The following is a 9,271-nucleotide window of genomic DNA, read 5'->3' on the forward strand; positions in this document are numbered from 1 at the left end:
ATTACATACTTACTAATAAAAACGACTATCTTATGATTTATTTTTATTTTTGGAATATTGAAAAACGAAAAAAAACTCCAAAAGGGGTGTGATATGGGTTTTGCGGACTGATACGGGTTTTGGGGTGTGATACGGTGAGGGCTGATACGGGTTTTGGGATGTGATACGACGAGGGCTGATATGGGTTAGGGCAATTGTGTCGTATCGCATATACAAAACCCCCGTATTTATTAGTAAGTATGTAATAAATGCTAATATAGCAAAACGTAATAATTGACAGGATATAAACTAACATAGTATGATTTTAAAAAATGGACATTGTGCAAGCTAACTCCAGTATTTTCTGCCCCAATATGATCACAGGTAAGCACTCTCATACTGTAAACACTGACAGAAAGGTCAGATGTTTATATTATAAGTAATGAGCTTGCATAAATACGTTTGTCAACATGTTGTCCCCGTAGCGCAGCGGATAGCGCGCTGGACTTCTAATCCAGAGGCCGCGGGTTCGAATCCCGCCGGGGATGCTTTTTTGCTGTAGAAACAAAAAAAAATATATTAAATTTTGTTAATTTCTAAAATGCATACATAAACATATTTTGTATAAACAAAATGTGTATGTTCCACGAATTCTGAAAATAAAAGGATCTGTTATCAACCGAAGTTCTTGTTTCACGATCAGTGTACAGAACGGATCACGGCTTCCAACAGAAGTTCAATGTTCCACCGTCGTTGAGATATACAATGTACTAGTAGTAGTACATGACGCTAGCAACAAATATAACTTGACGCATTGCTATTTCATTACTATCAATTTTTAGTTTTGACGCAGTTTAACGCGTGTCGACTTTGAAATGAGCACGGTGTATTGCTAAATTTAATGTCACTTTTGAAGTTTGGTTTCGCTATTTAACCTTTAGAGAGAACAGACGAAGACTTGAGTCAGGGTATTTAGGATGAAAGGAAACCAATGGTTATGTAGACGCAGATACGATCAGAAAAACGTTTAACTGATACTGGTTGTGTTTTAAACATTCAGAGATTTCGACTATGTTGTTGAATTTTGCCTCATGTTTGAGTGTATTAGAATGAGGAACTATAGTTTCAGATAGAAAGTGTTTGTTTGTATTGAGAGAGGGCAGAGGGAAGGGGTAGATGTCCAGACTAAACACATGATCGACCTCTTGTTACGCACGTATACGTGTGGCGTGGGTGTAAAAAATAAAACTTGACCTAGTAGAACTCTACAACTTAACGTCGTAAAGGAATAAAAAAAATGCAGATTGTTTATTTTGCTCCAAATGTTTCCCATGAATACCAGCCCTTGTTGACCAAAGTAAATGACACAGTAGTCCGAATTATTCTGACGTTTATGACACAGAGACGTCTGCGCACTGACTGTCACAAACTGTTAACTTAACCAAAAGTCATTGTGAAATATAGATCTACATAAAGTTATTTTTTTAAAGTTTATTTCGTTTTTGACAATCCCCTGAAATTCTCTAAACAGAATTTGCAAATAATATTTGATGTTTTACGTATAAATAAAACATTTTTGTATCTCTGTTCGGTTCCTATAGTGTAGCGTATATGACTTGGGAGAGAAGTACGTGTACAGAAAAACACCGCCCTCCATACCTACTTCAAAATGTAATATCAACATTAAGAAGCATTAGAAATATTCAAGTTTCCGTTAATGGAAGCGTTTCCTTTTGATGGTTCATAAGTCTAAAGTTTGCGTTATTCGGGTGTATTTACCTGTATTTTGACTGTATTTTACCTGCTTTAACATCCTAACAATCATTCACGAGTCTGACTGAAGTACCCGGATGATATCAAGTACCCCTACACCCCTTTCGGCGCGCCTTACTCAAGAGCCCTCAACGCTTATTACCCGAGGAAACAGACACGAGAGAATATAACTGTTTACTTAGGATTCATTTGCTTTTAAAATTCACTCAGTTTATAAAATAAACGTGAGATTAACTTGAAGTGACCATTTGACGTGTGGGGACATCAAAAGTGGGTATCCTAGCTGGGCTTCGAAGAATTCGGGGTACATTTTTGTTTGGCCAGAAATGACCAATTAGCATAGTTTAAAGATATTGAAGATCACTTGAGATGTTATACAAACCTAGCCTTTCTCCTCAATAAGACAAGTTATGTTGGAATAACAAAATGCATCTTTATAATCACACCTGGAAGTTCAGTCACCTCATGTCGTGTACAATGTATGTTTGTAGCTTTTGAGATGAACCCTCTATTTAAGATTCTAACGTTAACGTTTTGTTGGAATAATAGAAAAGCAAAGATTGGTGAAATAACTTCCCCAGGCGGTTTCATAACCTATCCGTTCAAACAAGATACAAGATACAAGAATTTTAGCTTAACGTCGCAATATTTAAAACAATAAAACATTAGCACCGTAGTGCTATTCTTGCGACAAACATGTAGTATAATAACAATCACATGCAGGTAATTATACAGACTAGTTAAACGACAAACAAACAGCACAGAGGCAATGTTACAAGTTAAACAAAGTACACAAGCAATGCAGCACATACGTTTGATTTATTGATTTCGATTCAACAGACCCAAATCCAATTATAGAATTGATAACAATGATAACAAAAGCAAAATAAAATTTCACAGATATTAAATAATCACAGAGGGGTAGCATAATAATTTAATGTATAAGACCAGGTTTACTGACAAGTTGCATGTCACACAAGTATTTTTTATTAAGGGTAAAAACACCATGACAGTGAAATATACATGTACATGTATATAATATATGCCAATATAGCAAAACGTTTAACATTGATGTCAGTTACCAATAATATTTAGATCTATAATCTTATGTTAGAAGTATTTGGTAAAAAAATTATTCTGCGTGACATGAAATGCAGCAACAACCGAATAAATAATTAATGGTAACGAAGCCATTAATACGACATAAATGGACATTGTGCAAGCTTAACTCCAGTATTTTCTGCCCCAACATGATCACAGGTAATCACTCGCATATCATTACCACAGACAGAAAGGTCAGACGTTTATATAATATATTATAAGTAAACAGCGTGCATATATACCGTTAATATGTAGTCCCCGTAGCGCAGCGGATAGCGCGCTGGACTTCTAATCCAGAGGCCGCGGGTTCGAATCCCGCCGGGGATGTTGTTTTGCTGTTGAAACAAAATTATAAACAAAACTGTAGAAACCACAAATAGAATATATATTTTTTGTTAATTTCTAAAATACATACATAAACATATTTTCACGAACGACATGTTTATATTCAATGAATTCAGAAAAAGAAAAAAGTTCTTGTTTCACGATCAGTATACAGAACGGATCACGGCTATGAGACATATATTCATGGCGATATTTAACCAACTTGCCGTATTTCTATTTCATTACTTTCAAATTCTAGTTTTGACGTAGTTTTACGTGTGTAGACTTTGAAATGAGCACGATGTATTGCTAAATTCAATGTCGCTTTTGAAGTTTGGTTTCGCTATTTAACCTTTAGAGAGAACCTTGAGTCAGTGTATTTAGGATGATAGGAAAACAATGGTCATGTAGACGCAGATACGATCAGAAATACGTTTTACTGATACTGGTTGTATTTTAAACATTCCGAGATTTCGACTGTGTTGTTGGATTTTGCCGCATCTTTGAGTGTATAAGAATGAGAAATTTTAGTTTCAGATAGAAAGTGTTTCTTTGTATTGCTGTTTTCTACGAGAGGAAAATATGTGACTGGTTTCGGCAGTACAATATAAGACACGTGATCTGACAACTTCAGTTGTTGTGGTTCCAGTACCTTTCATACAGTTTCAGATATACTAAATCTAAATACATAGAAAAATAACAAAGCTTAAAAAGTAATGGTCTGATTTGAATTTAGAACTGATGTACTCTGGCTCCTGATTTGTAAACGTTTCTTTTTTTTTTATTGCAATTTCAGGAGATGCAGATAATTTCCTTAACTCAAGATTTCCTTTAACTCCAGTAAAGCTTTTCAATGGAAAATCGAATGAAGGAATTTCCTCGATTTATACGAGCCCTTGTGAACCTGGGGCCTGCTAAATAGTGTCCATCTTGACAGGGCCAGTTAAGCTATAAGGAACTCCCGAACGGAATTAAATGTTCTTTCCGTGTCCTGGTCTGACATCCAAATAAACAGTGGGCCATTAATCTGATCAGTTTAGTCGTATTCCGAAAGACAATCCCACTGTTCGGAACTCCAATAAAATCCATTAAGAACATTGCAATATAACAAAATCTCAAATCTCGCGAGACCTGGCAATGTCAACGTTTATTCTCGTCAGGGAGTTCGCTTATCTGATAGTTTATAAAAAGCAAACTCATTTTTGATGGCTATCGCAATCAAAATAAGATTTTTCATTTTTAGATTATTGAATCAATCTTTATCCAGTAGTCAGCAGTGCAGAAGGCTATTTAAGCCTAGAGACCATTTTGCATAGAAATGCTATTTTATTCAATTTACTGCGACAGATGCCTTAGACACGCTGCATTGGGAATTAAATATGGGTAATATTTTAGGAGCGAACTGGAAAAGTGAGATGGATCTGTACGTATATGCATCCCTGCACTTTTAATTATCTTAGAATCAGAGAACCACCTCACCTAAAGGTTGATCAGCTTAACTCGACCTATCAAAACTTGTTGTTTCATGTCAATCTAAAATATTCTCCTAATGCTTATTTATAATAGGGAACCATTAAGTCAAGACAGATGATAGGGGTTTTGTGCAAAAAAATGACAAAAGGATTCTGTGAAGTGTACTCATGGTGTGAATATTGATACACAGACGAGCGGATACACGTATGGAAAAGAGATGTTGATTGGAGAAACGTGTGAACCGAAAAGATGATAACGCCTGGGTAAAATGTTCAAGACAGAAGAGTTGATAAAAATTCCGAATCATTCATGGAAAGAAGCGGGCATTTCGCGTGATCTAATTACTGGAGTGTCTGCTTCGTTTCGTTTCATTTCTTCTGTAATGTCACCTCGCTGTGCAGAGTCTGGTAAATGTTTTGAAACTCTAGGGATTTGCACCCAAAGTGTCGAGGTGAACCAGTGTGAGCTATATAGCCGGTTTAATTGATACATCGTAAGGGAGTATAGTATATATATATACACACACACTCGCACGTATATATACATACATATTTATGTATTCGGACGAATCGTAGTCGATTCATTTACCAGAAAAAGCAATGTGATCGCGCTAGGTTGATTTAATCCCGGAAAACGCATCTGAGATGTCAAGCTGGCGGTCGATAGCGTCAACACGTTGCTTATTAACCCGGCTAGATTGGAAAGCCAGACTGCCAACCAAAACTGTTTACGTACGTAAAAGCCATCGCGTTTGTCAAAATAAAACAAAATCCACTGCATTAAAACCCATCAAAATGACTCAAAAAGAAAATATGTTAAACAAACCATCGCTTGTCAGCGCAGTTTTCATTATCGCCAATTTGTAACCTTCTCACGGCAATTAACGTGAACTTAAACATGCAAGCATTTACGTCAATGCATGCACAATGGTAACCTGAATGATCGAACTTTATCTTCTACATTTCATCACAGAGTTTACAATGGACAATGCCACAGGGATTTTCTACAATACATTGTTTAACTTCGTGAGACACATCGTCTCATTTTGTTCGTTAAGTTCCTGTTTTGTGTGAAGTTTTTGAGGTTATGATAAAGATACCGTATGACGTCATCTTTCTTGTTCAAGTAAACATCACATTTCCAGGGTAAAGTGTCACTTTTCCGTCTCTAGGCCACGTATGACACTATTCGCCCTCGGTCAAATGTGACGTCACATAACAAAGGTCATGTGGAACATCACCCTAAAATGAAGGTCAATTCTGATGTCATATTTGTCAAGTTGACGTCAAGAGCGGGTCAAGATTATTTTTAAAAATCCCTGCTTTATTGATTCGGAAATTTAACTATATTTTTGATGAAAGGTAAGAAATCTTAAGTGACACTCGAAATGTATCATTCTCACACTTTCTTAGATCCTATGGCTTTTTTCAATTTTGTGTTACTGTAATTGTGAAAGGGGGAGATAAAAAATTCAACATTAGCATGACTAAGTGTTTTCGAGCTTGACCGCCTCAAGATTCGTGAACACCGAAACTGTTTTGCGCATTGATTTCACCGCTAAGTGCCCTACTGTAACATAAGAACAGGGAATCCGACGAGTGTCGATACTGTCATACTTCTCCGACATTACCGCGGAGGACGAGCTGGGAGGTCGCGTACTCCAAATAATGCACTGCTGTCGCTCCACCAAATGGTCGTGGGATAAGTTAACATTGAATGTTACAATAATGTAAAACAAGCTTCGGATCACGGCTAGCAGCCGTCTCCCCGTGTTTGTAAACCCTTATGACCCCTCAAGTACTGGCACTTGGAATTTTAAGTGCACACAATTGTTTTAAAAGGTGTGTGCAGTTAGGCCCACATACAATTGTTCTCGTAGATATAATTGCTTCAGAGTGTGCGGCTCCATTCGTGTGGCGTAGCGAACCTGATGTAACCGCCTTTCACCAGCAATTAAAGGCATCTTTTAATCGTGTAGAGATTCCAAAGAGTTAGCCATGTTGTATATATGTATGTTAAGATTGATTTTCGATCTAGCCATCTTTCTGGATGACATATTATCAGGTAAGAAATGCATGTCACGGAGGCTTCACAGACAGAGATGTTCCGAATGTCTAACGATATTCCGAAAGTTAACCGACTACGGAAGGCCGGATGATCAGTCAATATCAAAAGTAACGGTAATGAAATCAACCGACGCGTACAAATCGATGCCAGTGTGTACCGAGTGTAGGATAACTAGAAACGGTGAATGAAGTGCGTGAACTAGTTATGTTGCAACGGAAACCCTTAAAGTACTTGGGTGTCATACTTAACCCCGGTCGTTAAGGGGTCGGTTCTGAGAGTGTTAGCCATATGATCAAGTACTGTCATGTGTTATTATTTAACCAATCAAATTTGAAGAAGAACCAGGTCTTTAACTACGTAGTTATTTACAAAAGATGGCGAAGACGGCTATCCGAGTATCCCCTGTTTTGTATTAGCTATTATATATAGTTACGACCAATCCGTGCTGACCAATGGTCACAAGAAACAAGTATGAAAACTTGAAAAAGGTCAAAGGTCACATATTTCATGCGAAGATGATCGAGTATTTTTCCGATGAATGTTAATTGTCAGAATTTGTAGATTATCAAAAACCGTACCACGACGTTTGTCTACATATAGTTTTAATATTCATAATGAGCCCGAAACAAATACCGATATCAGATAAGATATATTATGAGGTAACATAACAGTTGACTGTGCCAGGGTTCGAACGCTAGTCTACGACTATACAGGAGTACTAATACTCTGGTGAGAGACCTCGCAGTGCGTCATGTACTGAAAATATCGTGGAAAAAGGTGTGGAGCGTCCTTGTTTACATCAAAACCTAGGTATCTTTATACCCATCGCTGCTACGTCTGCTCCTCTCGTAAACAACAAACACGATAAAAACCAACGCTATATTTGACGGTTGTGCTCTTTGAAATGAATACGAAATTTAACTATTCTAAAAGATCATACACAAACTACAGTTAGTTGCTGAAAACGCAGGAAACTGTTGTATTGCGATAGCTCAAATCTTATCTGCTTCAAAGCCAGACTGTCAAAGATGGTAACATAATGAAAAATAGCTACGACATGCCTCCCATTTCTAAAACGAAAACAGACATAAATGTGAAAAATTACGTCTCAAATAAATTAGACATTCAGTGTGACAGATTATGGACGCGAAGTTAGAAACTTTGACTGCCATTCTTTACCGCGGTCTCATTTTCACGGGGCAGTGACGTTCATTGCCGACGGCAGTCAATGGGGGTTACATTAGTGTCGCCACGGGGATCAGAGGGGTTACCGACAGGCTGTCACAGAGGTCGGGCCGTCTGACTGTCACCCCCGAGGATGATGTCCCCTTGTCTCAGTAAACACTCGACAGACGGCGCTGTGGTGGGTGAGGCCGAGTTGTGGACACATCTATTATACAATGTTTGTTGGCAATGTAAATTAATTACTTATAAAATGAATTAACAAAAGGATTTATTCATATAAAGTTGGAGGTATTTTATATTATTACTCCCGAAAAGTTAATTTTTAGATATTCTAATCCATGAGTAAGTTTCAGTTGTTCATACAAGATATAAGCCAGAATCACTTCTTGCTCTCTGAACGATCTCCTACTTTCTCAAATAATCTATAAATAAACCAACCTTCATACTACAACGTTGGAGAAAGGCAATTTGGAATATTGAACAAATGAAGTTGAGGTATAAATGTTGTCCTGTAAATTATGTCCTTTATAGAGTAAACATTGTTGAGAATTTTCAATGTAGTTGTAGGATAACTTATGCACGTGCTAAGCTGTATCCTCAATTAATGTTAAATTCGAAATCAACTTTCAATTATTGATGTTTTAAATGTTAATGTTATTATTGAAAAAATACTGCTCCTTAGAAATGAAAATCTGTCGGTAGAAACCTATCCTACACTTTTTTTTAGAAATGTACAGAAATACATCTAGTGCAGCGATATCACATTACGATTTATAGCAGTCATTAATCCATCGCAACAAGAAAATTAAAGAAATATAGAGGGTGGAAATATTTATTATCAGCAATAAAATATGTTCTATAAATGAATTTTAGAACGGTCAATTGCATGACGAGTTTACATGAGCCCGAAGCCAATGTTTAATCTTCGCCACCTATGAAAGAAACAATGGATGCAATTATTAGTGAAACTATAAACAGAGTAATGGCCAAGCATTCCAAATCCTTCCGTCTTTATGTTCTGCGACAAAATGGCTATAACTCACTCTTCTTCCGAATGTTTCAAAATATATGACAGGGCTGGGTTCATGTATGTAGTTCCGGTTACGATTTTGTGTGTGGTTCTGAGCCATACATGTTGCTCAGCATATTACAGTCTAATAATTTAATCTTGTTTGTAACAAGCATTTTCATTGGCTTAAACATTTATAGTTTCAGTCCATAACGTAAAAAAATGACGTCGCCGTTTGGAACGTCGCTTATGATTGGCTGATACAACAGCGTAATAATTTCTAAAAGAAAAGAGTCCATCAATAAAAGTGGATTTCCACAGGGATTGTGTAGAATAAATTAAATTATAAGGATTGACTTG

The 9,271-nt window shown here is 36.8% G+C and overlaps 2 non-coding genes across 2 annotated transcripts; both read left to right on the forward strand.

The window, feature by feature from the left end:
• The first annotated feature begins 454 nt into the window (after positions 1 to 454).
• Trnar-ucu lies at positions 455 to 527 on the forward strand. Its single transcript has one exon. It is a non-coding gene; the product is annotated as a tRNA-Arg (tRNA).
• A 2,580-nt stretch (positions 528 to 3,107) lies between these two features.
• Trnar-ucu lies at positions 3,108 to 3,180 on the forward strand. The gene has a single exon. It is a non-coding gene; the product is annotated as a tRNA-Arg (tRNA).
• Positions 3,181 to 9,271: the final 6,091 nt, after the last annotated feature.

Source organism: Mizuhopecten yessoensis, unplaced genomic scaffold, assembly GCF_002113885.1.
Source record: "Mizuhopecten yessoensis strain PY_sf001 unplaced genomic scaffold, ASM211388v2 scaffold11133, whole genome shotgun sequence".
Classification (NCBI taxonomy): Eukaryota; Metazoa; Mollusca; class Bivalvia; order Pectinida; family Pectinidae; genus Mizuhopecten; species Mizuhopecten yessoensis.